The sequence below is a fragment of the Rhinatrema bivittatum genome, chromosome 2 (genome assembly GCF_901001135.1).
Source record: "Rhinatrema bivittatum chromosome 2, aRhiBiv1.1, whole genome shotgun sequence".
In the NCBI taxonomy this organism is placed as follows: domain Eukaryota; kingdom Metazoa; phylum Chordata; class Amphibia; order Gymnophiona; family Rhinatrematidae; genus Rhinatrema; species Rhinatrema bivittatum.
In genome coordinates this window covers 761299241-761326635 of record NC_042616.1, presented here as the reverse complement: position 1 = coordinate 761326635, position 27395 = coordinate 761299241, and the positions used below count along the sequence as shown (strand labels likewise).

Genomic DNA, 27395 nt, shown 5'->3' with positions numbered 1-27395 from the left:
ATGTGACAGTGAGAGCCTGTGCTTGAGCAAGATAGCATGTGGGAGTGAGAGAGAGCCTGTGTGTGAGAGTCAGTCAGCATGTGCCAGTGAGAGACTGTGTGTATGAATGATTGTATGAGAGAGAGCATGTGACAGTGAGAGCCTGTGCTTAAGCAAGATAGCATGTGGGAGTGAGAGAGAGTCTGTGTGTGTGAGAGTCAGACAGCATGTGCCAGTGAGAGACTGTGTGTATGAATGATTGTATGAGAGAGAGCATGTGAGAGAGAGAGCAAGCATGTGAGAATGAGAACCTGACTGTGATTTTGAGGGAAGAAGACAGATGGAGAGAAAAGAAATAGAAAAAAAGACAATATAAAAGGAATTGGCAAAAAAAAAAATAAGAAAGGAAAGGTGGAAAAAAAATCCTGTGACCAACCGATTAGAAAACTAAGATCAGACAGCAAAGTAAAAAAAAATAAATAAATTACTTTTTACTGATTGGCACATGTAATCTTTGGGAATGTGCAAGAGTAGCACTTTCTCTATGCACAATGTAGGAGGTCAGCATGGAGGAAGTGGAAGCCCACGGGGCCTGCAGAGAGGAGGCAGCAGAATGGGCTTCAGTGCCAGTAGCAGCAATCACCAATCAGTGCCTCCCCAATAGCCACGCAGCAGCAGTGACAGTGGCAGCATAGGAATGAGAGAGGCTCTGAGGTTGCTGGCATTTAATGTGTGCATGTGTATGAATGGGAGACTGCCTGGGGGTATATGTGTGTGAATGCATGGGTGCCTGCCTGAGGGTGTGTCTGTGTATGAGTATGAATTGGTGCCTGCCTGGGGGTCTGTGGGTGTGAGAATGAATGTGTGCATGTCTGGGGGATGGGGAGGGAGTGGTGTGAAAATGAATGGGAGCCTGCCCGGGGGTCAGTGTGAGAATGTTTGGGAGCTTGCCTGGGTGTGTGTGTTTGTGTGTATGTGAGGAAGCCAGTGAGAGTGAGAGCATGAGTGTGTATGAGAAAATCCAGGGGTGTAAGAGTGTGTGGGGGGGAGTGTGTGTTGGGGAGAGAGTGTCTTACACCTGAGAGTGTGTCAGTGTCTGTGAGAGCGAGAGGTTATGGTGGGTATAAGAGCATGAATGTGTATGTATGTGACAGTGTATGTGTGAGAGAGAATGGACATGTGAGTATGTGTGAGAGAGAGAGGATAACCTCCTAATCCTCGACAATATCAGGGTGACTGGAAATCAAGAGCTTCCATGCATGGACAGCAGGGGCTTTTTAAAATCCTTATTAGTTTTAATTATTAGGTGTTATTTGATATATGTGCTGTTTTGAAATATTTTATTGGTGTTTGGGAAATTGTAAAAAATGTATATGATTTTAATTAATAGAAATTCTATTTATCAGTAGTTTTAAAATATTCTTTTATTAGTATGGTTTTACTATTATAACTGATGCTTATGTTTCTTGATTTTATTGTTTTATGAGGAATGGTGGTTCTGTTTTTCCATTATTAATACACAGAGTCTGGCTTCTTGGGGTTTCCATTTCAGTTTTTTCTAATTTGTGCTCCTTTATTTTGTATTCTGTATTTGGTGAGGGTCTGTTTCTGCTCTGTGTGTGTGAACATGATGAGAGATTCTGCTAGCATGTAGTGTCTGTATAGGGATCTATAGCAATCGGGTTTGTTTTGTTTCCTCAGTAGGTGATGTATTGGTATTCTAGGACCCAGTGTAATATTTATCCTTGCTTATTCACAGGTAGGGTTATTGTTGTTTGAGTCCTTGGTGTTATTACTGTTATGTTATGATGGGATTGCAGTATAGATTTTGAGTGTCTTTTTTGCGGGATTTTGTGTTAGTTCACAATGTGCCTGGCAGTGGAAGGTGTTTGTGCTGCTGTTACTGTGAGGTGGCACCAGAATTTGAAAATATCTTTTAGTATGATGAGCTGTAAGAGAAACATTCAAGCTCCATTGTTTGGGGGAATTTCAGTGGATGCACAGAGTTACAGAACTGGAGGTGCAGGATTTATATTGACATTCTGTCCCTTCCTATATATTCCAGACTTCACTTTCATAGCCATATAGAATTAGTTGAATGAGGCTATCAAATAATTTTATAGTGTGAAACTGGCCAGCTTTTTAAAATTATGCAGAAGACCCTTTGGACTTTATTAACACTTTTTTTTATAACCAATTTTAAAGCATTTCTTCATCACACCCACCTATAGAGGTGGGTGTGATGAAGAAATGTCATTTTGGCTTCCCCCCCAAATTCTTCTGTTTAGAGATGCCACTGATTTTCTGTGACCTTAAGCATTAGTACAAGAAGGATTAAGGGGGGGATGCTGGAGAGGCACACAAATGCATTGGCCCCTGGGCACCGGAGACCCTTGGTGCACCACTGGGTGCGAGTCATATGGGGCCACAAGCAATGGCAAAGAGGAGTGGAGATTTGGCGGGCCGCAAGCAGTGCCCAACCTGCTCGTGACCCAGAAAACCGCACAGTCAGCGGGCGTGATCGAGAATGAGGTAGGAATCGGGGCCAAGTCCGGGGGGTGGCGGCGCAACGGGGGGGGGGGGGCGCAAGGGAGAAGGCTCGCCTAGGGCGCCAAATCCCCTTGCACCGGCCCTGCTCGCTTATAGGTATTCCCAAATTATAGCGTTCACCGGTGCATAAATACATACATGCATAGATACATGCACATACATACACATCATCTTATTTGCAGGCTGGCCTGGCCGTCGCGTTCACACGTTCTCCTTTCTACATTTTCTCTCTCTCACACTCTTGCTGCAATACTTCTATTCTAGTTCCTGTGCTCATCGATACTTCAGTACCGTGACGCTCACACACCATCTCACCTAGGCACTTGCACTGGTCACGTCTAAAAATGGATCCTAATTGGCTTGAAAGGTTAGGTCTGTCCTCATCTTTGGATAATTTTATTTTCTTTATTTATTGGCACAGTTGTTTTCTTTTACTCCTCCTTTGGCTTTCACGTAAATCAGAAGACACCCAGCTTGGAATTTGGGAATTTACCCCATTCGATTCACCCTCTCATTCAACCCAGCCATCACCAGCTGCTGTGCTTTCTGCTGAGAGATAAGCTACACTTCTTATTGGAACTCAACAGAAACTCACTCTTGAACCATTCCTCCCAGTGGCTGTGAGTATTGCCCCTGCAGATGGCTTGAGGAGCTTGGTCCTGGTTCAAAAATGAATGGTGTCCAATGGTGTCCTGCAGACAGTGGGCCAATGACAGCACCCAATGGGTCATGGGGGTAACTGTATCTTTGGATATGTTTGCATATCATGGAGACTCAGTATATGTAAATTTCTCATGCATATTCATTGTGGATTTCCTGAAAACCCAACTAGCTGTGGGGTCCTCAGGACAGGTTTGGGAAGCCCTGTTTTAGGGACTTTCATAACAAGCAGGGGCATTAAGGATCAATCAGTTCACAGTTTAATCAGCTGTCCCAGTTTTTAGGATTTTTAAAAGCTGATTGGAAAGTGTTTAAAAACACAAAGTCTCAAAGATCAGTGCCTAATATTGCTTTGGATGTTTTATACTTATTGAAACAAACTACCAGTGCTTCATTTATTTTATTTTATTTTATTTTATTTATTTGTGTGCTTTTATATACCGAAGTTTGGAACAGTCCTTCACTCCGGTTTACAGATATAACAATGTATTACAGTAAACCATAACAGACATATTGGAACATTGGTAACAACGTATTACGTATTCATTAGGTCATAAAACACAGGGAAGCTGCTAATTCCATCTCTTTAAAAAAACGTTTTGCACATGATGCTGAGTGAAGACTGGAATCTACATCCTTCCTGTTCATACCTGGATCAGTCCAGAATCCTGGGTTTTGCCTCCCTTCCAGCAGATGGAGACAGAGAAGGTTTCACTGACACTGGCATATAACCTGGTGTGCCACCTGCAGTCCCTCAGTATTTCTCTGTCTCCAGCAGATGGTAGAGATGCAAATCTGCAGTCCACAAAAATAAATAAATAAAAAGGAAAAAGGGAATTCAGAAGATAATTTAAGGTATTCCTCCCAGAAGGTTTCTAGTAGAGATGTGAATCGGATCCGATATCGGATCCGATTCACATCCGATATTGGATCCGATTCACATCTATAGAGATGTGAATCGGAACCAGAATCGGATCCGATATCGGATCCGATTCACATCCCTAGTTTCTAGGCCCTGGTGGGGCTAACCCTCCCGGTTCTGAGGTGGATGAGCAGGGGGTCGGGGACCCTTGCCTGGCTTGATCTTTCGCCTCCAGGGGTGTATATCTGGTGAAGCCAGTTCCCTCTCCCCCAGGAGAATGGTTGGAGTCCCACAGCTCTTCTGCCACAGGAAAGTACCCTTTGTGTTTTTCCTGCCTGATATTTTATTAAAGTTTTATATATAAAAAAAAAATAATAGTAGAGCGGACAGTGTTATAGCACCTGGGGAGGCTGCGGGTGAAGCTTGAACTGGTCGGTAGTACTGGGACAGATGTTCTCGAGAGGCAGGGTTTGTCGGCTGCACAGCACAGCGGTGCTTGTTTGCCACGCAGTCGGGCCTCCTTTTGCCGATGTGGCACTTTTTTTGTTTTCCTGAGATGGCACGTGATAGTGCTTGCTGCTCATGCAGCAATGCGACTGGCTTTCTTGCTCCGGGCTTTGCTCCTGCTGTGTCTCTGGTGGAGAGGGCGGGTCGAGGCCGACAGAAGCCACGCCGAAGCGTCACGCCGAAGCGTCTGCCTAAGCAAAAGGCAGGCCTGGGAGCGCCTTTGAAGTTGGCACACCCTCCTCCACCGGGCGCAGAAAGTCAGCCATGTTTCCTGGGGCTGAAGGCACTTCAAGGCTATTTCTGGGGTTTAAGGATCTTCCTCCCCCATTGTCTCTGATAGTGCAGGGCTCTGCTAATAGGAGGAAGCCCAATTCTGACGAAGAGGGGGATCTTTCCAGAGATGGTTCAGAGGAACCCGCAATGTTTTTGTCAGAGTTTGTGCTGCTTATGCATCAAGCATATTTAGCAGGAAAGGCAGCTGGGAAGCAGTCATACCGGGCTCAGGGGCTCTTTGGTCTGCGTCCTGGCAAAAGACCTAGAAGCTCTAAGGATCAGTTCTTCGTTGAGTTCACAGGGTCCTCAAGATGCGGGCAAGTGCTGGCAGTCCAGATGTAGACACCAAGGATTCAGTGGACGGGGTTCTTCAGGTATCTGCCTCTCCTGAGCCAGCTGCTCCTGATAATAGCCCAGATGTACCAGACACAGAAGGAGGGCTGATCCAGGTGCCAGGTGCTGATGGGGATGACCTGATTGTGGTGCGTCATTTTCTGTAAGAAAGAGTTGTGACCTGTAATCCCTCGTATTCTGGAGGAATTGGGGAACAAGGTTCCTCAGGAAGGGTCTGATCAAGAAGGAGTGGACCAGGTCATGGATGAGCTGAGGGGCCCAATGAACGCCTTCTCTTTTCACACATCGGTGAAAAAGCTGGAGGTCAGGGAGTGGGGCACTCCAGAGTCAGGCCTGAAGGTAGGCCGGGCAATGATGAAGTTGTATCTGTTGCCTGAGGACACGCTTAAGCTACTAGCGCTCCCAAAGGTGGACACGTTGGTATCTGCAGTCACTAAGAAGACTGCCATCCCTGTGGCTGGTTCAGCGGCACTGAAGGATATGCAGGACAGAAAGTTGGAAATTCCTCTCAAGAAGATATTTGAGGTTTCTGCGCTTGGCATATATGCTGCTCTGTGCAGTAGCTTTCTGCAGAGGGCCAGCTTACGATGGGTTCAAAAATTGCAGTCTACAAGAATGGTATTTGTGTCCGAGGCTAAGTAGGCAGACTGTCAGGAGATGGCAGCAGCAGCTTATGTTGCGGATGCCTTGTATGATCGTATCGGAATTTTTTGAGAATTATGATGTCTGCAGTCTTGGCCAGACATCTCCTTTGGTTAAGGAACTGGTCGGCAGTTGTTTGGTCCAAGTCTCAATTAGGAGCGTTACCTTTCAAGGGAAAGCTTCTGTTTGGAGAGGACTTGGAGGAGCTTGTGAAACGTCTCAGTGAGATCAAAAGGCATAGGCTCTCAGAAGATAAGCCAAAAAGGAGCAAGATTTCCTTTGCGGGGTAGTCTTGTTTTTAGCCGAATAGAAGGTTTCGTCAGAGTAGGCCCTCGGCAGGAGCCCAGAGCCAAGGAGCTGGCAGGCAACAATCCTGGAACCAGTCCTTTCGAGGGGGCAGAAAGCCAGGCAGAGAGGGTCTCGGCCAGGGTTCTGGCGGAGCTCACAATGAAGTGAGGCAGGTCCACTCCGCTATTCCTCCTATTGAAGGATGTCTAATTCTGTTTTACGAGGAGTGGGCCAAGGCCACAACAAACCAGTGGGTCCTCAGCATAAGACATGGTTACACGTTAGCATTCTCTTGTCCTCTGTGAGACTTGTTCATCACATCACTCAACAAGAGGAAGATGGTCCAGAGCACCATGGAATGATTACAAAAGTTGGGGGCCATAGCTCCCGTGTCTATGGGAGAACAACGAACAGGGAGCTACCCATATTTCGTCATGCCAAAAAAGGAAGGATCCTTTCGTCCAATTTTGGATTTGAAGAAGGTGAATGTGGCCCTCAGGGTTCTGCGTTTTCACATGGAAACTCTGTGTTCTGTCATTACGGCAGTGTGCAAAGGAGAGTTTCTGGCTTTGCTGGACTTAAGCGAGGCGTACTTCCACATAGCAGTCCACCCAAATCGCCAACGGTTCCTGCAGTTCATGATCTTCTGAAGGCATTTTCAATTTTGTGTACTGCCTTTCGGTCTGGCGACAGCTCCACTTACATTTCCCAAGATGATCGTTGTGGCAGCAGCGCTCAGGAAAAAGAGCATTTTAGTTCATCCATATCTGGATGACTGGCTCATTCGGGCGAAAACGGAGGCCCTATGCAGTCAAGGTGTCTCAAGTCTTGCAGCAGTTGAGGTCCCTAGGCTGGGTGATGATTCTGGTGAAAAGTCAGCTCGCTCCGTCCCAGGTTCTGGAGTTTTTGGGAGCGTGTTTCGACACCAGGTTAGGAAAGGTTTTTCTTACCGAGGGTCGAATTCTCAAGCTGCAGAAGCAGGTGCACAGGCTGTTGGATATGGCAGTGCCCAGGGTCTGGTATTTCCTTCAGATATTGGGATCCATGGGCTCAATGTTGGAGCTGGTTCCTTGAGCCTTTGCACACATGAGACCTCTTCTGTGGTCTTTTCTTTCCTGCTGGGATCCTTTGTCCCTCCTGGAGCCTCCCAGGTCCAGTCTTTCATGGTGGCTTGGTCTGGATTATCTACGTTGTGGAGTGAACTTAGAGGTTCTGGACTGGGTGGTAGTTACCAGTCTTTACAGCTAGGGGGCGGTGTGCCAGTCAGTCAGCCCAGGAGCAATGGTCCAAGGAAGAGGCGTCCTGGTCTATCAATCGTTTGGAGATTTGGGCAGTGCATTTCGCATTGCTTGCCTTTCTGCCTCTATTGCATGGTCACCTGGTATGCATCTTGTCGGACAACGCAACCACTGTAGCTTATATCAACCGACAAGGGGAAACCAGGAGTTGGGCGGTGGCCCAGGAGGCTCAGGAGCTGTTTTTCTGGGCAGAGCAGCACCTAGCATTGTTAGCAGCATCTCACATAGCTGGGGTGGGCAACATTCAAGCGGATTTTCTCAGTCTCCAGAAGCTGGACCCCCGGAGAGTGGGCGTTGTCGGAGGAGGTAATGACAAGTTGCTTATATATATTTTTGAATTTGCTACTGCAAACTCTATGAATGTAAACCGCCTTGACATGTATTTGAAAGTCTGTATATAAAGTTGAATAAATAAAATAAATAAATCTGGACTTGATGACGTCTCAAAAGAATGCCAAGGCACCCCGCTTTTTCAGTCACAGAAGAGATCATGAGGCAGAAGGGAATTGATGCCTTAGTCCTACCTTTGTCCCGGGGGATTCTTCTTTGTATTCTCCCCTTGGCTGCTGGTAGGAAAAGTAATAAGATGGATAGAAAGTCATCCTGGAAGGTGATCCTGATAGCACCAGAGTGGCCATGGCAATCTGGTTTGCGGTCTTAATCAACCTGGCGGTAGACAATCCATTGCGACTTGTTCACTTGCCAAACCTCCTTCGGCAGGGTCCAATATTTTCGGATCAGGTGGATCACTTTTGTCTCATGGCGTGGCTTGTGAGAGGAGGTGTTTGAGGGAGAAATGATATCCAGAGGATGTAATTTCCACTTTATTGCAAGCTAGGAAGACTTCCACTTACTTGTCTTGTGTGAGGATCTGGAGAGTCTTTGAGTCCTGGTGTATGGGTCAGGGAGTAAGATCTACTCAGGCCTCAGTAGCTCATATCTTGGCTTTTCTGCAGATAGGTTTGGTGAAGGACTTGGCCTTTAACTCTCTCAAAGTGCAGGTTGCGGTCTTGGGCTGTCTTCGTTTCAAGATACATGGAATGTCTTTGGCTGCACACCCAGATGTGGTTCACTTCCTTCTTGGGGCAAAACATTTGCTTCCTCCAGTGCGGAAAATACATCCCTCATGAAATCTTAACCTGTTCTGAAAGGAATGTGTGTAGCTCCTTTTGGGCCTCTAAGGAGGGCAACTGTGAAGGACCTCACTTTGAAAGTGTTTTTTCTGGTAGCAATCTGTTCAGCCAGAAGAATTTTGGAGCTACAGGCTTTGTCATGCAATGAGCCCTTTTTGAAGATCTCGGATTCCAGGATCTCCTTACGAATGGTGCCCCCCTTTCCCCCGAAAGTGTTTCATCTGAGTCAGATGGTAGCGCTTCTGGTTTTCCCAGATTTGGACACGGTCAACTCCTCATGTTAGGGAACTGAGATATCTAGATGTGAAGCGGGCTTTGTTGTGTAACCTCAAGGTCACTGATAGCTTTAGGGTGTCTTACCATCTCTTTGTGCTATGGAGTGGACCTAAGAAGGAGCAGACGGCCTCAAGACCATGGTAGCTAGTTGGTTGAAGGAGGCAATAAGCTCAGCTTATATCTGTAAGGGGTATTTTTTCCCGGCGGAATTGAGGGCTCACTCAGTTCAGGCTCAGGTGACTTCGTGGGCAGAGTGCCAGCAGGTGTCGCCGCAAGAAGTTTTCAAGTGGATACTTGGAAGTCGTTGCACACTTTCACCAGACATTATTGTTTAGATATCCAGGACCCAGAGGCCATGGGCTTCGGTGAGAGTGATCTTCGAGTGGGACTCTCGCAGTCCCACCCTAATTAGGGAAGCTTGGGTACATCCCAGGAGTCTGGTTCCTGGAATACCACGGATAGGTCCAGAGTCCACCCTGCTTGAGGGGGAGAGTCCACTTGTATTTCTGTCATTTCTATTGTATATAGGCTGCAGAACTGCTCAGGATTTCAAGTTTGTTCTTCTGGTTTGGAGTTGCGAAGAAGATTTGTTCCAGGGTGGGGTTTCGCTTTTTCTCCTGCTTATTGTGGGAGGTTATTTTCTATTTCATAAGGATTGTTATGGGATGAATCTCGACTTGGGTACAAGTCAATACCAAGGAACTGCAGGTGGCACACCAGGTTATATAATTATACATCATATACCCGTATTTCCTCATTAAATCAACTTGATTCTTTATTACAACCTTCATTAAAAAACATATATCACATTCCCTTAATTATACCACTCACACCACACATTCATGCCTCTAAACAATACATGTTAAATATACATTAAAACCTCCTGTTAACCCCATATATATCAAGACAAGCAATGCTGTAACACCACAATTTATATACTGAAAATTACTAATCACCACATGTGAGGGAACATTTTTTTAAATATACCAGACCTCATAAACAGGCATATTTTGTAATGCTAAATAGCATATATTCAAGTTTTGCCAGAGTTTATAATCACAGGTCATTGATAGTTTTTTTCAATGTGCTTTCTAGTGTACTTTCGTGAAACCATTGCACCAACGGTGAAAATAAAAATTGTCTCTTTTTTTGTATTAATTAATTGATATTCAATGTCTTTTTAACATAGACTTAGCTTAATGAACGGTGAAGAAACGCCATGTTCTTCTTGTGAGGCTAGTATGGAACAAAGCCCGACACTGGATCCGTGTTTCGGCTCATGCCTTCGTCAGGGGCCGAAATAGCTGTCAATACAAAAATGCGCAATTACTCAAAACATTAATCCAAAAATAATTTAGTACTTATCAGTTGTAGCGGGCAACATCAGTACACCAACTTGATACGGAGCGGCTTGAGATGGCGGCGTCTGCCGATGATACGTTTCTTCAACAAAGTCAAAATGAAAGCACGCCTTTACTTAAACGTGCTCGTGGCCAATCATGGGACACGACGTCAATGGTGACGTAGCTGACAACAAGTGGCAATTAAACCAAAGAAAACCATTCCACTGCAATATTGAGACCCTGCGGTTGTATAGTATTTAATTTAAAAATCCATTGTTGTTCTCTAATGTTCAATATTTTTTGTGGATCACCTCCCCTCCCTGATAATACAATGCGGTCTATTACCCTCCACTTTAAATCCACAAACTGATGTTGTTTAGAGAGACAATGTGCTACAATAGGAGCTTGAATTTTTTCAGTTTGTAGACAACTTCTGTGTTCAATAAGTCTTGTACGTATAGAACGTTTAGTGCGGCCAACATATAATTTGTCACAGGGACATTTGATAATGTATATCACATGTGTAGTCTGGCAATCTGAGTGAGCTCTAGCCGACCATGTTCTTCCTTGAATATCCGTCCAGTCAGGACCTGCTAAGGTAAGTGAACATAAGGAACATTTATGGCAAGGCCAATGGCCAATGGGTAAGTCCTGTACAACAGTATGACAAGGTGAAAAAAATGACCCCATATATATTACATACATTGAATACTATTTTTTCTAACACAATTTAAACATTCCCACCCAATTACATATTTTCAAGACCACTCAATTATTTGTGTTGCCTTATTTTTCACAAATTTTTCTCCCGATACTCGATTTTCAACTTGTTTTTTCAATTCTCAACTTGTTCTTCACATGATTTTTCTCTCAACTCTCCCTTCACTCTGTATTCTCTCAATTCTCCCGACAGGAAGCTCCTGTTTCATCCATCGGTTTCTTCAGGGGATTAACCTTATAATCGTTCTTCAATATTTCATCACATGGAGAACATTCAACAATTCTGTATCGCCAAACACTTCTTATTTATGGTACTGTCTTTCCAATCCTATTATTTCAAAAAAATACCTTAAATGAAACTCAAATATTCCTTTTACCCTCTATCATAAACAATTCCATAAATACCTTCACCATATTATAATAAAGTTTATTTTAACACACCCTAATCTAAGCCAAGAAGCCTGGCACAAGGAGTATCCCAAGGATCTTCTCTTTCCTCAACTCTATTTAATATTTATCTAATACCACTCTGTCGACTACTGTCAAAACTGGGCTTTCCACATTTTATTTATGCAGATGATATGCAGATCCTCATAACTGTAAACAGTTCTTTAGCTAATGCTCTGAATACCTGGAACACCGCCCTCACCGAAATAAAAAAAAACTACTCACTGACAACTTTTTGGCCATTAACACCAACAAAACTGAGCTACTCATCATCTCACCGCCAAACAACCCTGCAATGAATACAACATCCCTATCCCAAGTCTGCCCATCCACTGCTCAACAAGTCCGCAGCCTTGGCATTATCATTGACAATCATTTTATGTTAAAAAAAATTCATCAATTCCACAGTTAAAAATGGATTCTTCAAGCTTCATACTCTAAAACAAATAAAACCTCTCCTACATCCGTATGACTTCCGCACAGTACTACAATCTTCAATCCTGTCAAAGATCGACTACTGCAACTCATTACTATTAGGCTTACCAAAAAATATGTTACAACCATTACAAATGCTACAAAACGCAGCTGCCCGCATACTCGCCAACACTCATCACCTCGACCACATCACTCCTGCACTTCAGTCCCTACACTGGCTTCCCGTTGCTTCCAGGATTATATACAAATCCATTACACTAATACACAAGGCCATTCATAACCAAAACATGCAATGGTTTTCTGAACACCAGTATTTCAATAAGACAAACCGACCAACAAGAACCCAACACCTGTCCAAACTGCAGACACCTTCTCCTAAACTTACCAAACATGTATCGATAAAGGAACGTTCAATCATCATTGCAGGAACCACAATATGGAACAGTATGCCCACTGAATTGCGCCAGGAACCTTGCCACAGAAAATTTAAACAAAACCTAAAAACCTGGCTGTTCAAAAAAGCATACCCAGGACTGACTTGACCTTCTACCAGGCTGCTTACTTCACTGTTAACCTCCCACCTGTTCCCCCCCCCCCCCCCCCCATCCTGTCTGGCTCTTACTTCCTAGAAAAGCTCTTCACGGGATTTTTGCCTATATTTAGATCAAATTTTCGGTATATCGTGTTACATATAAGTCAATGATATCTATTTGATTTAAAAAAAAAATGGTTCTAGTTGCTAAGATGATTGTTAAGCTTTCTGCATGTACTGCTCCGTTTAATATCTTATTGTAAAGCCTGTTGCTGAATTATTGTATGCTGTACGTGCCGCGGTATATAAAAATCTCTAAATAAATATTACCAAACTCTCTTAAATAATTTAAACCTTTTTATACTACTAAAAAGACAATTCTACTAGTCACCTATTTCCAACATCACCACACTCACCTTCCTTCCAGCTGCCAGAGCGGACCTTTTCATTCACTCATCTTCATTTTTTCAGTAGTGCACCTAACTAGTCTGAGAGACATTATATGCCAGTGTCAGTGAAACTTTCTCTGTCTTCATCTGCTGGAAGGGAGGCAAAACCCAGGAGTCCGGACTGATCCGTGGTATTCCAGGAATGAAAATTAGCAGGTAAGAACCAATTTTCCTTTGTGCTTGTTTGTGATACCCTGATGTAGGCAGATGCTGAAACACAGACCATTTTGGTGATGAAGTCGGATTGGGTTGAGTTTCTTAGCAGCTGCCTTGAGAGATTGACTACCTGGCCAACTGCTCTGTATGACATTCCTTGGATGCTGCGATGCATCCTCTGAAGCATTGATAGTTTGTGCATTTCAGAAGTTTTTGGATGTTTTGCACCAATTTGGGGGCCTTTGTTTGAAACCTGCCTCATTTGAATTTAAAAAAATGAAAAACTGCAACAGATGGTTAAACTGTGGAGTTGATTGATCCTCAGATGATTTCCGTATTTGTTATAATCCATAAATTATTGTACTCTGTTTAGGTTTAGTTATCTTTGTTTCACACAGCTAGCAGCACTGCTTGGTGGTTCCGGTTTGGTGGTACCTTTGTGGCTTTCTTTAGTTTTATTCCCTAGTGGTCTGCTATCAAATAAATAACCTTCAACAAATTTGGTTTTCTCTAGAACCATTATTGTTACTTGCCTGTTGCATCATGCCTACTCTCACACTCATAGACTCTTTCATTGAAGTACAGACACATACACTTTTTTTTTCTCCTTACCTCACTTATTTCACTTAGACGCCATAGCTCTCTTCTTATAGCTCCACAAGAAATAAGTGTGTATGGTTACATCAGAGATGGGCAAACTATGGCCCACAAGCCAAAATGAGGACACCTTTCTTCTGGCCCCATGTGTTTTAGTCTGCAGCGCTTCTCATCTTTTCAAGTTCTTGCGGCTACTCTTGGAGGAAGGCACAGAGATGAACGAGGATGAGTGGGGTGCGAGTCAGTGAAGACTGGTATGCGAGCACAAAACCCCGAGTGGGACCGAGCAGGATGGCAGTAAGCAGCAACAATCTGGAATCTCAATATCTTGCTTTTCTCCTGCTACTCTGTAATATTTCAGCCAGCCACAGGAAGGTCCCGCGAACGGCCACACCTCCCCATCAACGCTGCTAGGATCTCTTCGTGGCAAGGACACTGCCATCACACTCTGGGCCCATCTCTCCATGCCCCATGTCTGGCCCCTAGGCATGCGCACGTGCATTTGTCCTGGTCTCCTAGGCCCCATGGTGGGAAAACTCTGGCGCGCTCTGATGACATTAGTACAGCTGGATATCTAAACCCCAGCTGCAATCTAGCCCATTGCCTCAGCGACAGGTCCTCCTGCAATGCATGTTGCTATTGCTGTCTGTACTTGCCTTGCCTCATCTCATTGTCATTGCCCTGTGTTGCCTTGTTTGTCCCTGCCATGTCTTAGTCCCCTGTTCTTGTCCATCTGTCTATCTCTGCTTGACTTCTGGTATTGTCTCTGATTACTCTCCTTCTGCTTGACTCTGATTACTCTCCTGGATTGCCGCCTGCCCTGTCTTCAGCTTGGACCTCGACACTGATTGACCTCCACCTGTCCCGACCTCGGCCTGGACCGCGACACCACTTACTTGCTGCCTGCCCTGACCTTGGCCTTTTACTTGACTTCACCCCACTGCTCATTCCAGGACCCTGCCAGGCCCTGGATCCCAAAGACTCAACTTAAGGGGAATAGGGCTGATATAGGTGGAGCCTTAGACCCGGCCCTCGAGAGCGTATGTACCAGCTGTTGGCATGGGCCGTGCTGATTCACCTTCTAGGCTGCTTCAACCATGCCACAGCCCAAGGGCTCACATCCATGCTGCTTTTCCAGCTGCTTCCAGGATGGAGGAATCTCATTCTCTCAGCCCGACTGTAGCGGCAATCCCTGCAGAAGCAGGGATGAATTTAGGGTTTTGTCACTCTTCTGCCTGTTGGTATCATTGTCCCCCGCCATGCTAAGAATGGCCCTGTCTCCCAGCTTCATTCCTCATTGACCACTGTTTCCCCATTCTCTCAGTCTCCACTCTCTCTCTCTCTCTCTCTCTCTCTCTTACCCCCACCTCGTCCTGAGGTCCTATTACCACCTTGCCCTCCCATCTGAGGCGCCAGCCTCCAGGCTTCTCCTCCAGTGTCCTGGGGTCCTCGATTTCCCCTTCTATTACCCAATCAGCAAGAGAGCAGGACCAGCAGCCAGGTGCCTCTAACCATTCCTGCTGCCACTGGCTTCTTTCTTGTGCTGATCAGATTAGCGAAAGGAAGAGTAGAGGACTGGGGGGGCAGAGTAGAGTGGGGGCTCTCCACAGCTTGCTGCAGTCCCCATTGGACAAATGATGGGCAGTTGCGAATTTCCTTTGATGCCACATCTTTGGCCATTGCAAGCAAACATTAGAAGGGTAACAGAGGTTATTTATTTATTTTTACTGCTGGGAGACAGGAAATGTTTTTGATCTGCTTGCTGCCCCCTTCCCTCCCCCCCCCCCCCCCCTGCTATCTGCTACTCTAGGTACAGGAACACCCTCCACTCCCACCCAACCCTTGGTGCAGGCAGGCGCAAGTCATGTGGCCCCTATTTAAAAAAAAAAAAAAAGTTTGCTCCCACCTGGGTTACATGCAGGCTATGTGCTGCAAGTATTGGTCGCTAATGATTTCCTTGATGTTAACACCAAGGAATTTAAACTTGTAAAGAAAAAGTAAATTCAGACAAAAATAACAAACGTGTTCAAAGATAATAGTACATAGATGCTATAGTTGCATCAGAAATGGAAATCATTCTTTCAGGCGGATGATTTCCGAACCTTATTACAAGCTCTATTGGTTTCCAGGCTTGACTAGTGCAATGCTGTTTATATCTATCTTCCATCTTCACCGTTAAAGGCACTGCAGGTAGTTCAGAATGTGGTGGCAGATGTCTTGGTAGGCACAAGTCGCAATGACCCATACTCCTATCCATATTAATATTGCTTAATTAGAATGTATTTATTTATTTAACATCTTTCCTATACCGTCGCTAAGTAATATACCATCGCAACGGTTTACATGTAGGCACATAAATTAATGTAAGTGGGTGCCCCAAAAGGTTCAGTTACAATAAATCGTTAAAGACAATCACTTGTTTAGTGAAGTAGGTCATGACCAGGTGTACCTGTAAGGTACTGTTCACGAATAAAAAATCATATGTATATAGTATTTACAATTACGTTTGTGAGGTAGAGATCATAGATTATTGAGATGCGCATTCTTAGAATAGTGCTGTGTGCTGGTGTTCTTCTACCTATTCCTGTATATTTTCATTCTCCAGTTTCTTTATAAAATGCTTGTTTAAAAAGCCATGTTTTTAAACTTTTTACAATCACATTTTTTCTTTCATCATCTTCCCTCCGTTTATCATATTTAAACAATTCAAGCGGTAATATGTGAGATCCAAGATATACAGGAACAATTACAACAAAGTATATTTAAAAATCAAAATATTGGGAGGATGCTGCTTCATTCACATCATGCCCGAGACTTAGGTTACACTCCCCTCATTCCTATGGCTTTCTATAAATGATCGTAAATGATCTGGTTCGTAGAAAATATAGGGGTTATTATTCAGACTTAGTACGCATTTGCAAGGATATCTAATAGTTACTTTAGCACCTATCAATCTTGCCTCCTGACACATTTCAAGCATCTTTTTTCTCCGGATTTGCATTGTTTTTGTAATGTACGGAAAAGTCCAAACCTTTTGCCCGTAGAATAGTTTCTCCCTATTACTCAAAAATGATTTTAAAAGAATACAAAGGAGACAGAAACTGTTCCACGCGACTCAACTTGCTCCTCCGCGGATGTTTCAAGAAATGCTGTTAAATTACTGCCAGGGTTCACAGGTGGATTATCCAGATTTGGTTTTTTAATAAAGTAAATATTTGCCAATGTTGGAAACATTTCAGGAGAAACTTGAAGGATTTCTACCAAATATTTCTTAAATTGGTCTCTCAATGGGATCATCCTCACTTGTGGAAAATTTAAAACCCTTAGGTTCAACTTCCTTTGCATGTTTTCAAGTTTCCTAGAGTTATCCAAATCTGATTTCACAAGGTTTAATTGTACCTCTTGTATCCCTTCAAATTTAGTTTCCAGTTCTTGAAGTTTAATTTCATGCCTTGCTACCACTGGCTCAATCTTTTCATTGCTTTCCTGATTTTTCATCAAGGTTTGTGTTAACGATGAAATCGCTTTTTCTTGTGTAACCAGTGCACTCCAAACTGTCTCTAATGTTATTACTGGTGGTTTAACCAATTTTTGAATGTGGCTTGTGCCTACCTTAATTCCTCGACAAACCTCTGAAATTTGCTCAATTTCGTTGGTCAAGTCCCCATCCTCCGTCGGGTTGAAGCCGGCAGCACTCTGTTCTCCATCTGCCCGTCTCTCGCTTCTGCTTAACGGGCTCTGCTGTTCCTCCATTACTGCAGTGCTAGCCTCGATTACATTCGCGGCAAACAATCCTCTCCCCGCCTCCGTTGCCGTGCCCTTCTCCAGCGGCAGCTGTTGGGCAGACCAGCCTGGGTCCTGGATGTTGCCACGGGTCGGAGGGGAGGGCGTCTTGGGCGCTCCAGGACTCAACGACGCTTGTATGTCCTGGGATGAATCCGCGTGTTCCCCGCTCAACACCCCTGCGGACCCGCCTGGAGTAGAAGCAGCTGCCAGAGCAAAGAAGCCCACAATCGTTGGTTGGGAAGGCGTCATCACGGCAGGCACCGAGGAATCCTGCCGGATCCTGCCTTTCCTCTTGGTATGTGGCATGAATAATTCGTGGTAAGTATGCTAACTTGCAGGGCCAACTCTGTTGCGACCTCTCCCTAAGCCGCCATCTTGGATCCCATCAAACGTTTCTTAAAGGTTTTGAGATCTCTTTGCATCTGATCTCTAGAGGCATTGTGTTCCAAAGTATGGGGCCTGCTAAAGATAAGGCCCGTTCTCTCACTTGGGTTAGTCTCGCAGTTTTTACTGAGGGAATGGTTATGAGTGCCTTATTTGCTGATCGAAGGTTTCTGTGTGGGATGTGCACTCGTAATGCTGTGTTTAGCCAGTTCGATTTTTCATCATGTATTAGTTTATGTATGGTACATAGGGCTTTGTATTTAATTCTGTGTTCAATAGGTAGCCAATGTAATTCTGCAGGGGTTTCGGTTATATGGTCCCTTCTCCTTTTTCCTGTTAGTATTCTAGCTGCTGTGTTTTGAAGTATTTGAAGTGGCCTTCTCATTTTGAGTTTTGTTATTTATTCATTTACTCTGCCATTGAATAATCTTATATTTGTATTATTGCAATTTTGTCATCCTACTACTTTTTATAATTTTCTATCTATCCTTTTATTGTACATTGCTCTGATTTAAATGAAGTAAAAAGTGATTAATCAAGAAATAAACTAAACTAATGAATATGCATGAGACGGATTTGCATGCACTGCCTTCATTATATGCAGATCTATCTCACGCATATTCGTAGTAGATATCGTGAAAGCCAGAGGCCAGTCAGAATTCTATCAGACATCGCCACAGTGGTAGAGTATGTGAACAAGAAAGGGTCACCCACAGCCTGACGCTAGCAGCCGAGGTAAGCATGCTATTCAGGTAGGCAGAACCAAATCTGTGTTTCCTGTCTGCTTCCCCCATCGTGGGAAACCAGAATGTGGAAGCAGAGTTCCTCAGCAACAATAGGTTACATCTGAAGAATGGGAACTCAGTAGGAGGCATTTCAGTTGATAATATGTCCGAGTGGGGGGCAGCCGATAATGGATTTAATGGCAACTCAAGCAAATGCTAAAAAAAATTCTTCAGCCGGTGGAAGGAACCAGCCTCCTGCAGAATATATTCCCTGCTAAGATCTTGGCCAAAGGATATCCTTCTCTATCAGGCCGATACAGTACAGTGCGCTCCGGCGGAGCGCAGTGTACTATAGCCCGCGTTTGGCCGTGTGTTTTCGACGCGCTATTTTTACCCCTTATACAGTAAGGGGTAATAGCGCGTCAAAAACGTGCGGCCACCCCCCCCCCCCCCCCCCCCCCGGAATTAATAGTGCCCACAACATGCAAATGCATGTTGATGGCCCTATTAGTTATTCCCACATGATACAGAAAGTAACGGCTGCCAGCACCGGGAAAGTGTACAGAAAAGCAGAAAAAACTGACGATATTAAGTCGGAGTCCCCAAAATTTAAAAAAAAAAAAAATTTTTAATTTTTTTAAATCAGCCGGCGGCCCGCAGGTTGGATGATGGACACTCAATTATGCCAGTATCCGTTTTCCCGACCCATGGCTGCCAGCGGGTTTGAGAACTGACGCTGGTAAAATTTGAGCATCGGCTGTCAAACCCACTGACAGCCACCGCTCCTGTCAAAAAGGAGGTGCTAGGGATGCGCTAGTATCTCTAGCGCCTCCTTTTACCGCGGGCCCTCATTTGCATATTCGATCGCACGCCCAGGAGAGTGGGCGCTCGCCTTGGAGTGCCGGCTCTCCCATGAATTTTACTGTATCAGCCCATATGTATTTCCACCCTGGCCCCTGATGGGAAGGACACTGAAGGGAATAGAAGATCTCCATCCATGATAATTCTGAAAGTTCCGGACTAATCAAGGACACCAAGGTATGTGGATTTGGTAAGGCTGCTTGTGTGAACCCCAGGGGGTGCAATGCCCAATTCTAATGGAAGACACTCTCCATTTTGTCTTACTGCCTGGCCCTTGAAAGAGCACACCTGCATAGGAAGGACTGCTCCCCCGCATGAAAAACATCTATTTCCCTAGCTTATATTGGCATTTAGCACCTGTTTTGAGAACTTCTGCCAAATTGGAATGATTTTCCCCCTAGAAAGAAGACATTGCATGCATTTTAGATTTTTATCTAGAAAGGTCTGGACAAAGCATTATCTCTTAGCTCCTTAAAAGTACAAATAGCAACCTATCCTGCTACAGAGGTCCTGCTACAGAGGTCCAGTCAAGAGCTTTCAGGTATCCGCACACCAGGACATAGTTCATCTTCTTAGAGAGGCTAAATATTTTCGACTCCCTTGTAGGCCAGTGGTCCCAGAATGAGACCTCAGTTTGGTTCTTAAGCCCTAATGGGACCCCTCCTTCAAACCAATAAGATAAGCATCCCTAAAATATTTCTCCCTAAAAGATTGCTTTTGGTGGCCTTCTATTTGGCTAAACATATCTTGGAGATACAAGCCCTGCCTTACAGGGATCCTACTTCATCTATACACTGGATTCTGTCACCTTCCAGCTGGTCCCCTCTTTTTTTTGCCCAAATGATGTCCCTTCTGGCTTTTAAGGATGACAAAGTATGAAATAAAAACTCCAAACTTCATCAATTGGACATCTGACACATACTCTTAAGGTACCAAAATAAAACAATCCCTTTCTGGAAGACTTACAGGCTATTCATACTACATAGAGGTCCATGGAAGGGAGTCGCAGTCTCCAAGCTGACAATAGCTAGATCAGTGGTTCCCAACCCTGTCCTGGGGACTCCCCAGCCAGTCGGGTCTTCAGGATATCCACAATGAATATGCATGAGAGAAAATTTGCATGCACTGCCTCCATAACATGTAAATTTTCTCTCATGCATATTCATTGTGGATATCCTGAAAACCCGACTGGCTGGGGGGGTCCCCAGGACAAGGTTGGGAACCACTGAGCTAGATGGATCAAAGACGCAATTGCCTCAGCTTACATACATACAAACAAGTATTGGCCACACTCTGTGCACATTCCACCAGAGTGCATGATGCATCATGCTGCAGCAGTCAAAAAAGCAAACAGAATGTTAGGAATTATTAGAAAGGGAATAGTTAATAAAACAGAAAATGTCATAATGCCTCTGTATCGCTCCATGGTGAGACCGCACCTTGAATACTGTGTACAATTCTGGTTGCCGCATCTCAAGAAAGATATAGTGGTGATGTAGAAGGTACAGAGAAGGGCAACCAAAAATGATAAAGGGGATGGAACAGCTCCCCTATGAGGAAAGACTAAAGAAGTTAGGGCTGTTCAGCTTGGAGAAGAGACAACTGAGGGGGGATATGATAGAGGTGTTTAAAATCATGAGAGGTCTAGAACAGGTAGATGTGAATCGGTTAGTTATTCTTTCGGATAGTAGAAAGACTAGGGGGCATTCCATGAAGTTAGCATGGGGCACATTTAAAACCAATCGGAGAAAGTTCTTTTTCACTCAACGCACAATTAAACTCTGGAATTTGTTGCCAGAGGATGTGGTTAGTGCAATTAGTATAGCTGTGTTTAAAAAAGGATTGGATAAGTTCTTGGAGGAGAAGTCCATTACCTGATATTAATTAAGTTGACTTAGAAAACAGCCACTGCTATTACTAGCAACAGTAACATGGAATAGTCTTAGTTTTTGGGTACTTGGCAGGTTCTTATGGCCTGGCTTGGCCACTTTTGGAGACAGGATGCTGGGCTTGATGGACCCTTGGTCTGACCCAGTTTGGCATGCTATTTCTGTTTGCATCCCGGAGCCCTAAAAACCCAAATGTAATTACTCCTGCCCAGGGCTGCACTAGGGGAGGCACATGAGGCCCCGGGTAAATCAACTTGGGCAGGACTCCCTGAGATTGAAGAGCAAGGGATGGGTGCTGTGGGATGCAGCAGCTAGCACTCTGCCCCCTCCTTCCCCTGCTCCCATCTGCAATTCCCAGCCAGCATCTCAAGCCTCCCAGGCACCTGTTTGCCTCCTTTGCCTTCTAGACCGCAAGGGCCGATGACCCTCTTCTTCTGCATGGGCCGATTTGCCGCTGATAACACCACAACCCATATGCGCAGGACCTCTCCTGCCCCCCTCCCTCTCGTACCTCCCCCCACCACCACATAGGGCAGCCCTGCTGCTGACTCAGACTGGAATATCTCCTGGAGGCCCCTGCTGTAGATCCTAGTATAGTCTTTGGGGCATGATTTTGATACTTTAACTTATCTAAAATAGCCCATGGTGCTTTACTCTTTCAAATCGCAAAATGCAACACGACAAAACGATCAAATCTAAATTTCATATAGAGACCATCATACAAAGGAGCTTTGCAAATCAACAAGGCATTGTGATTAAAAGTGTTTTCCACTCCAAGCTTTAATCACAATGCCTTGTTGATTCGCAAAGCTCCTTTGTATGATGGTCTCTATATGAAATTTACATTTGCTCGTTTTGTTGGTTACTGATTCCTGCATTGCTTTATGGGATAGATACACCAATCTTTCCAAATGCTCATTAGAACCTGTGTTATAGTTTACTCTTTCAAATACTATCATATAGAAATCTGAAACCTTTTGCTAATTAAAAAAAACCCAAAAAACAAAGACTACTTTCTCCCCTGACAAATGGCTTTAAAAGGGACATGCCATTTTTCCCATGGTGGATCCACTGCACTCAGGTTTCAAAAATGGTGTTTCCCTTCCTGTCAGGATAACTGCAGGTCAAACCTTCACATACCTTTTCTCAATGTTCACATCCTTTCTACGTTATCTCTCATTCGCACTTACGCCACGCCATCTATTCATGCTCCCACACTTTCCCATATGTTCACCACTAACGTTCTGAAGCGTTACCCACAGATTGCAGGGGCGCTGCTTCCCTTCCACAGGGTGTACCTGAAAACACACCTACAGTTTATAGCACTAACACTGCTAAAAACCTATGAACTCAGTGGCTCTCAATAGTGATGCACAGAACCTGCAACTTCACCACTCACATCGTTCAGCTCACACACAGCACTGCATTTACTTGGTCCTACAGAAACACAACTGCTGAGCAGTATTTCAGCTTACATGGTTGTAGTTATATCAGCTATAGTCTCGTACCGCTGCTGAGGAGCATATGCATGTGCCCTCCTTTCATGTGGTCCCAGTGATGTCCTTCTGAAGGGGAGCTCTTGACACCCTTGGGTGGTGCAAATAAGCCTCTATTTCCCACTGCCCCTCCTGTATAATGCTTGCGTGAGTTGTCGGGGGATCCAGGCATCCTTTTTCATTTGAGCAGCCTTTATGTGGGCAGGACAGCTCTTGAGTCATTTCAGATAAGTTAGAGTGGATGAATGGAAGGTGGATTGGTTTGGTGCTCTAGTTCTGTTACTGTGGTCCATCATGCAGAGTAACTTCTACAGCACAGGAATTCATTTTCTGAAGGGAGCATACGGGTTTCCTCTTGAGTGTTTATTTCATGATACCGTTTCTCATGGTGTGAGGAAGTGATTCAGAGCAGGCCAATGAATGAGTTTGGGCAAGTGTTTTTAGCTTCTGGCTACATTTAGCATACTCAAAGTACTTCCCTTGCTGTATTCCTGATGCTGCTGATGTTAGGAAAGCAACTTTGCTTGGCACAAAAGGGATGAATCTCATCCAAATTGTAAAGAAGCTGGAAATGCATTATGCATTACAGAATGGAGGCAGCTCTAAACATTCATATAAATAGGGTTTATTTGACCTCTTTGTCTGAGTAGGGAGTCGGAATATGGAATTATTTACTGTGTGGATATTTTATTGTATTGTGCTGTAAATCACTTTAGGTCATTAAAAAAGCAATCTACAAATCTAAGATGTAATGTACATTACCTTTCTACTATCTTTTTCAGTCATAGGGCATGCAATAGTTTTATTCACCTGACTCTGCAAATAGGTTTTTGCCATACATAGTACAAAGTCCTGAATTGGAGGGCATGACAGATGAATAGAAGATGTGGGGTGATGTTAAATAGTCAAGGTCTGGAAATCTGGATGAAAGAAAGGAAAGCTGAGCACAGACAGAACACATGCAACATAGCTGCCACCTTTCCTATCAAAGAGGGCACCTGATGAGAATGAACTGGGGTGAATACGGCCTACAGAATATTATGAAATAAAGATATAAAAATAAATTATCACTTCTAAAAGGGAAAACGGAGTAACCCGCTGCTCTTTGCAATCAGCTGTAGAAGGTAACTGGGAATAGCATCGAATGCATCAGGAATGCATTTAATACATAAGGAACTTATCCAAGCCCTATTCTCTTATAGAGGAGTTTTGCCTGCTGAGAAAAATGAGCTTGGCCAATATGATTTGGGGGGCTGTTTATAGAGTATCTAATCCCAGGCATGAATTTTAGTCCCAGAATTTCAGTATTGATTTTTTTGAAAAAAAAAATTTTTTTAAATAATCTTGGGATCCCAGGATTAAAGAAACCTAATATATAGATTCTGGTGACAATTCTTTCTTGGACTGTGCTGCACAGATGCTGCAGGACAGCCATTTTCCTGTGCTGAGCCGCTGATGCACAACGGGCAGAAACCAGCACAAGTTCAGCTGGCCATCCGCAGTAGGAAGCCACCACAGAGGGTGAGGCGGTCATTTCTCTGTTTCTGAGGAGCAATTCAATGCAGCTATGCAGAAAAGCATGAATAATACAACTAACTACAAGTTCAACAGTACAGCAGGAACATCAGGTGATTTATGACAAAGGCTGCACTTGCAGTAATCTTTATGACTTTCTCTAAAAAAGACATTATTTTATTTAGATTTTCAAAAGTAGCCAAAACATACATAATTAATAACTAACCATAACAAAAATAAGTGTACAGCACTTACATTCTTCTCAATAACTGAAACGAACAAGACATTTACAGAGAACATAAATCAGCATTTTACCCAGGGATATTGGATGTCTAGGATGCCTATTCCCCCCCCCCCCCCCCATATTCAGCCAGTACACAAATGTGACCCCATTTTATCACTTGAAAATTCACAGAGAATGACCAAAACAAATTAGCAGGGGTGTCCCCCTCCAATCATTCCTCCTCAACTTCCCCTGCACTTCGGTTGATCCCCTCCAGTGGGCCTCCTCTCTTAACCTTCACTCCCAACCCATACCCTCCAACCCTTTTCACATTCTCCCAGATGATGATTTATAACCCCTAACTGATCTTGTCATTCCTTCTCTCACTTCCTTCCCTCTCACCCCAACCTCTTCTTACATCCCCCAGTTGATTTTCTATCATTCCCCCTCAACAGCCAATCCTGCTGCATCTTATCCAACCCTCAAACTCCTCCTGTGTGTCATCTCTCCCTTCAAGTAGTCCATCCTCCAGATATCTCCTGGGCCAGGGTCAACAGAACATTTTCCTTTGGGCTCTGAGACAAACGTGAGTAACAGCTGGTGGGAAGAGAGAGCAGGTTGATGGGATGGACAATATTTTCTTCTTGGGTAGGTTTAGTGGTGGGTGAGAAAAGAGAAGCATTGGCAGTCTTCACTGACCCATGCATACTCAACCCTCCCCTTGGCTCATGACTGATCCCAAGCCCAATGGTGATCTGCAAGCAGCAACAGCATTACTAATGAAAGTTAGCATGGGGCCTGTGGGCTAGTGCAAGCTCATGAAACCCACAGCAGCCCTCATCCCTCCTTGTGCAGGGCCTTCCATTACCACAGAAATGTATGCAAATTTATGCAAGAGCAGTGCCACAGGACCGGTGAATGCATGATGGCTCATGGGTCCCATGCTGATTTCTACTGTTAATGCTGGTGCTGGAGCCTAGAGTGTGCTGCCATTTGAGGCACTTGTGAACCCCTCTGAAGATTTTGTGTTTCCATTTGGGGTCCTGACCCCCACTTTGGGAAGCCCTGCCCAAAATTGTGTTAGGATACCTTAGACAAGTAGTTCCCAACCTGGGATCCGTGTGGACCACTAGGAGTCCGTGAGACTATCGCAGGAGGTCCACCAGAAGGGAAGCAACCAAAGTGCAACATCTGAGGAGCTCAATTCCAAGGCTGCTGCTGCATAATCCCACTGCTTGATCCCACGCTGAGGAAAGGCAGATCAGACTCAAGAGAAGGCGAGGAAGAGTGCAGCTGATTGCCACCATGAGGAATCTGAATCTGTGCTGAGAGGAGGGGGGGAGCACCCTGCCACTCTCAACTTGACCAGCTGCTCCTCCACACGACCAGAGGCAGCAGCAAGCAGGGCGATGACCCTGAGGAGCATTTCTGGCCACTGCTCCATGGGCTCTGGCTCTCCTGCTGACTTGATAGTGAGGGAAAAAGGCTGCACTGAGGGAGCAGTATGGCCATGGTCTAGGGGTCGGAGGGCAGGAGGAATAAAGGGGCCATAGCGGGATCAGCACTCGGAAAGATGTGGAGGAGACTGCAAGAGGGAGAACATAGGAAAGGGAGTACTTGGAAAGGAAGGAGGGAGTGATATAAACTGCTTGGCACCTTGTAGGGTGCTGCTGCAATCTGTCCTTTACTGAGATGTTTGTATTTATAGGAGTACCTTGAACAAGCTGCTACAGCCTATTGCATGTTTCTGTTCTTATCTAATTAGTCCTGTGTTGATTTTTCTGAGATGGATTGTATTCTTAATGCTGTTATTGGCTTATTTCAAGTTTAGTCCTGTCATTGATGGATATCACGTTTCGTCCTTACTGAAGTCTCCTTCAGGCTAGATCTTTTATTTAATTATTCATTTGATTTCTAATCCGCTTTTACAGGCACTTCAAAACTGATTACATTCAGGTACCTTTAGATACCTGAACTGCTAAGTCTCCTTCACCACTGTCACCACTTCACTTTTGGTGAGTTTCTTATTCACAAAGTTGAATAAGAAATCCAAATTAATAAATAAAAGAAGGGATGGGGCCATAAGGAGAAGGAAGGAGGGGAGAGGAGCAGGAAAGAGGCCACAAGGAGATGAGGACAGGAGGCAAGGCACTCAGGAAGGGGCCATGGATGAAGGGTAGGAGGGAGGAAGTGCACAAGAGGGAAAAGCACTCGGGAAGAGAACCAGGGAAGAGGCCATAGGAGGGGAGGACAAAGGGAAGGTGCCATGGGTGAAGAAAGCAGGGCAGGAGGGTGAGCAGTCAGGAAGGGAGTCACAAGAAGAAGGCAGGAGGGACAGAACCAGAGAAGGAGCTGCAGGGAGGAATGACCAAGAGAGAGAGCACTCAGGAAGAGTCTGTAGGTGGAGGAAAGCAGAGGAGGAGGGAAGGGGTTGTGGTGGAGCTTGGCAATAGCGATTATGAAGGGACCATTAGGGGAGGGCAGGAGAGAGAGCACCAGGGGCGGTTCTGTCATGAGGCAGGGTGAGGCGACAGCCTCAGGTGGAAGAATTTTGGAGCGGCAAAAATTGCCCCTCCAAAACACCTCTAGTGCAGCCACTGCCTCTAAAGTCAAACATCAGCTTGGGAGGGATAAATCAAACCCCTGCCCGATTAGCTCAGTAGCAATGCCAGGCAGCAGGAATCGCGATCCTCCCGACTGTCGTCATCTGCTGCTGAGAGACTGGCCTGAGGCAGCAGGAGATGACATGCAGGTAAAGCAGAGTGCCAGGGAAAGGGAGAGAGGGGATGCGATCAGGGTGCATTGGCAGGGGGGGGGTACCGTCTCTGATCAGTCTCGCGGCTGCAGGAGATTACAGTCACAACCTAAGAGGGACGCGGTGGCTGAAAAAAAAAGGTCTAGGCTCTATGGGCATGTGTGGGTGACTGAGTGTGTGTTGGAGGGGGTGAAGCCTATGTGTGTTTGTGTGTGTGTGTTGGTGGGGAGGGGGGGGGATGAGAACCTGTGTGTGAATGT

At 44.9% G+C, this 27395-nt stretch overlaps 1 protein-coding gene across 2 annotated transcripts in view; it reads left to right on the top strand.

Moving 5' to 3' along the window:
- C2H8orf76 (chromosome 2 C8orf76 homolog) overlaps positions 1 to 27395 on the top strand; it is a 70033-nt gene that overhangs the window by 1014 nt on the left and 41624 nt on the right. The window lies entirely within an intron of this gene.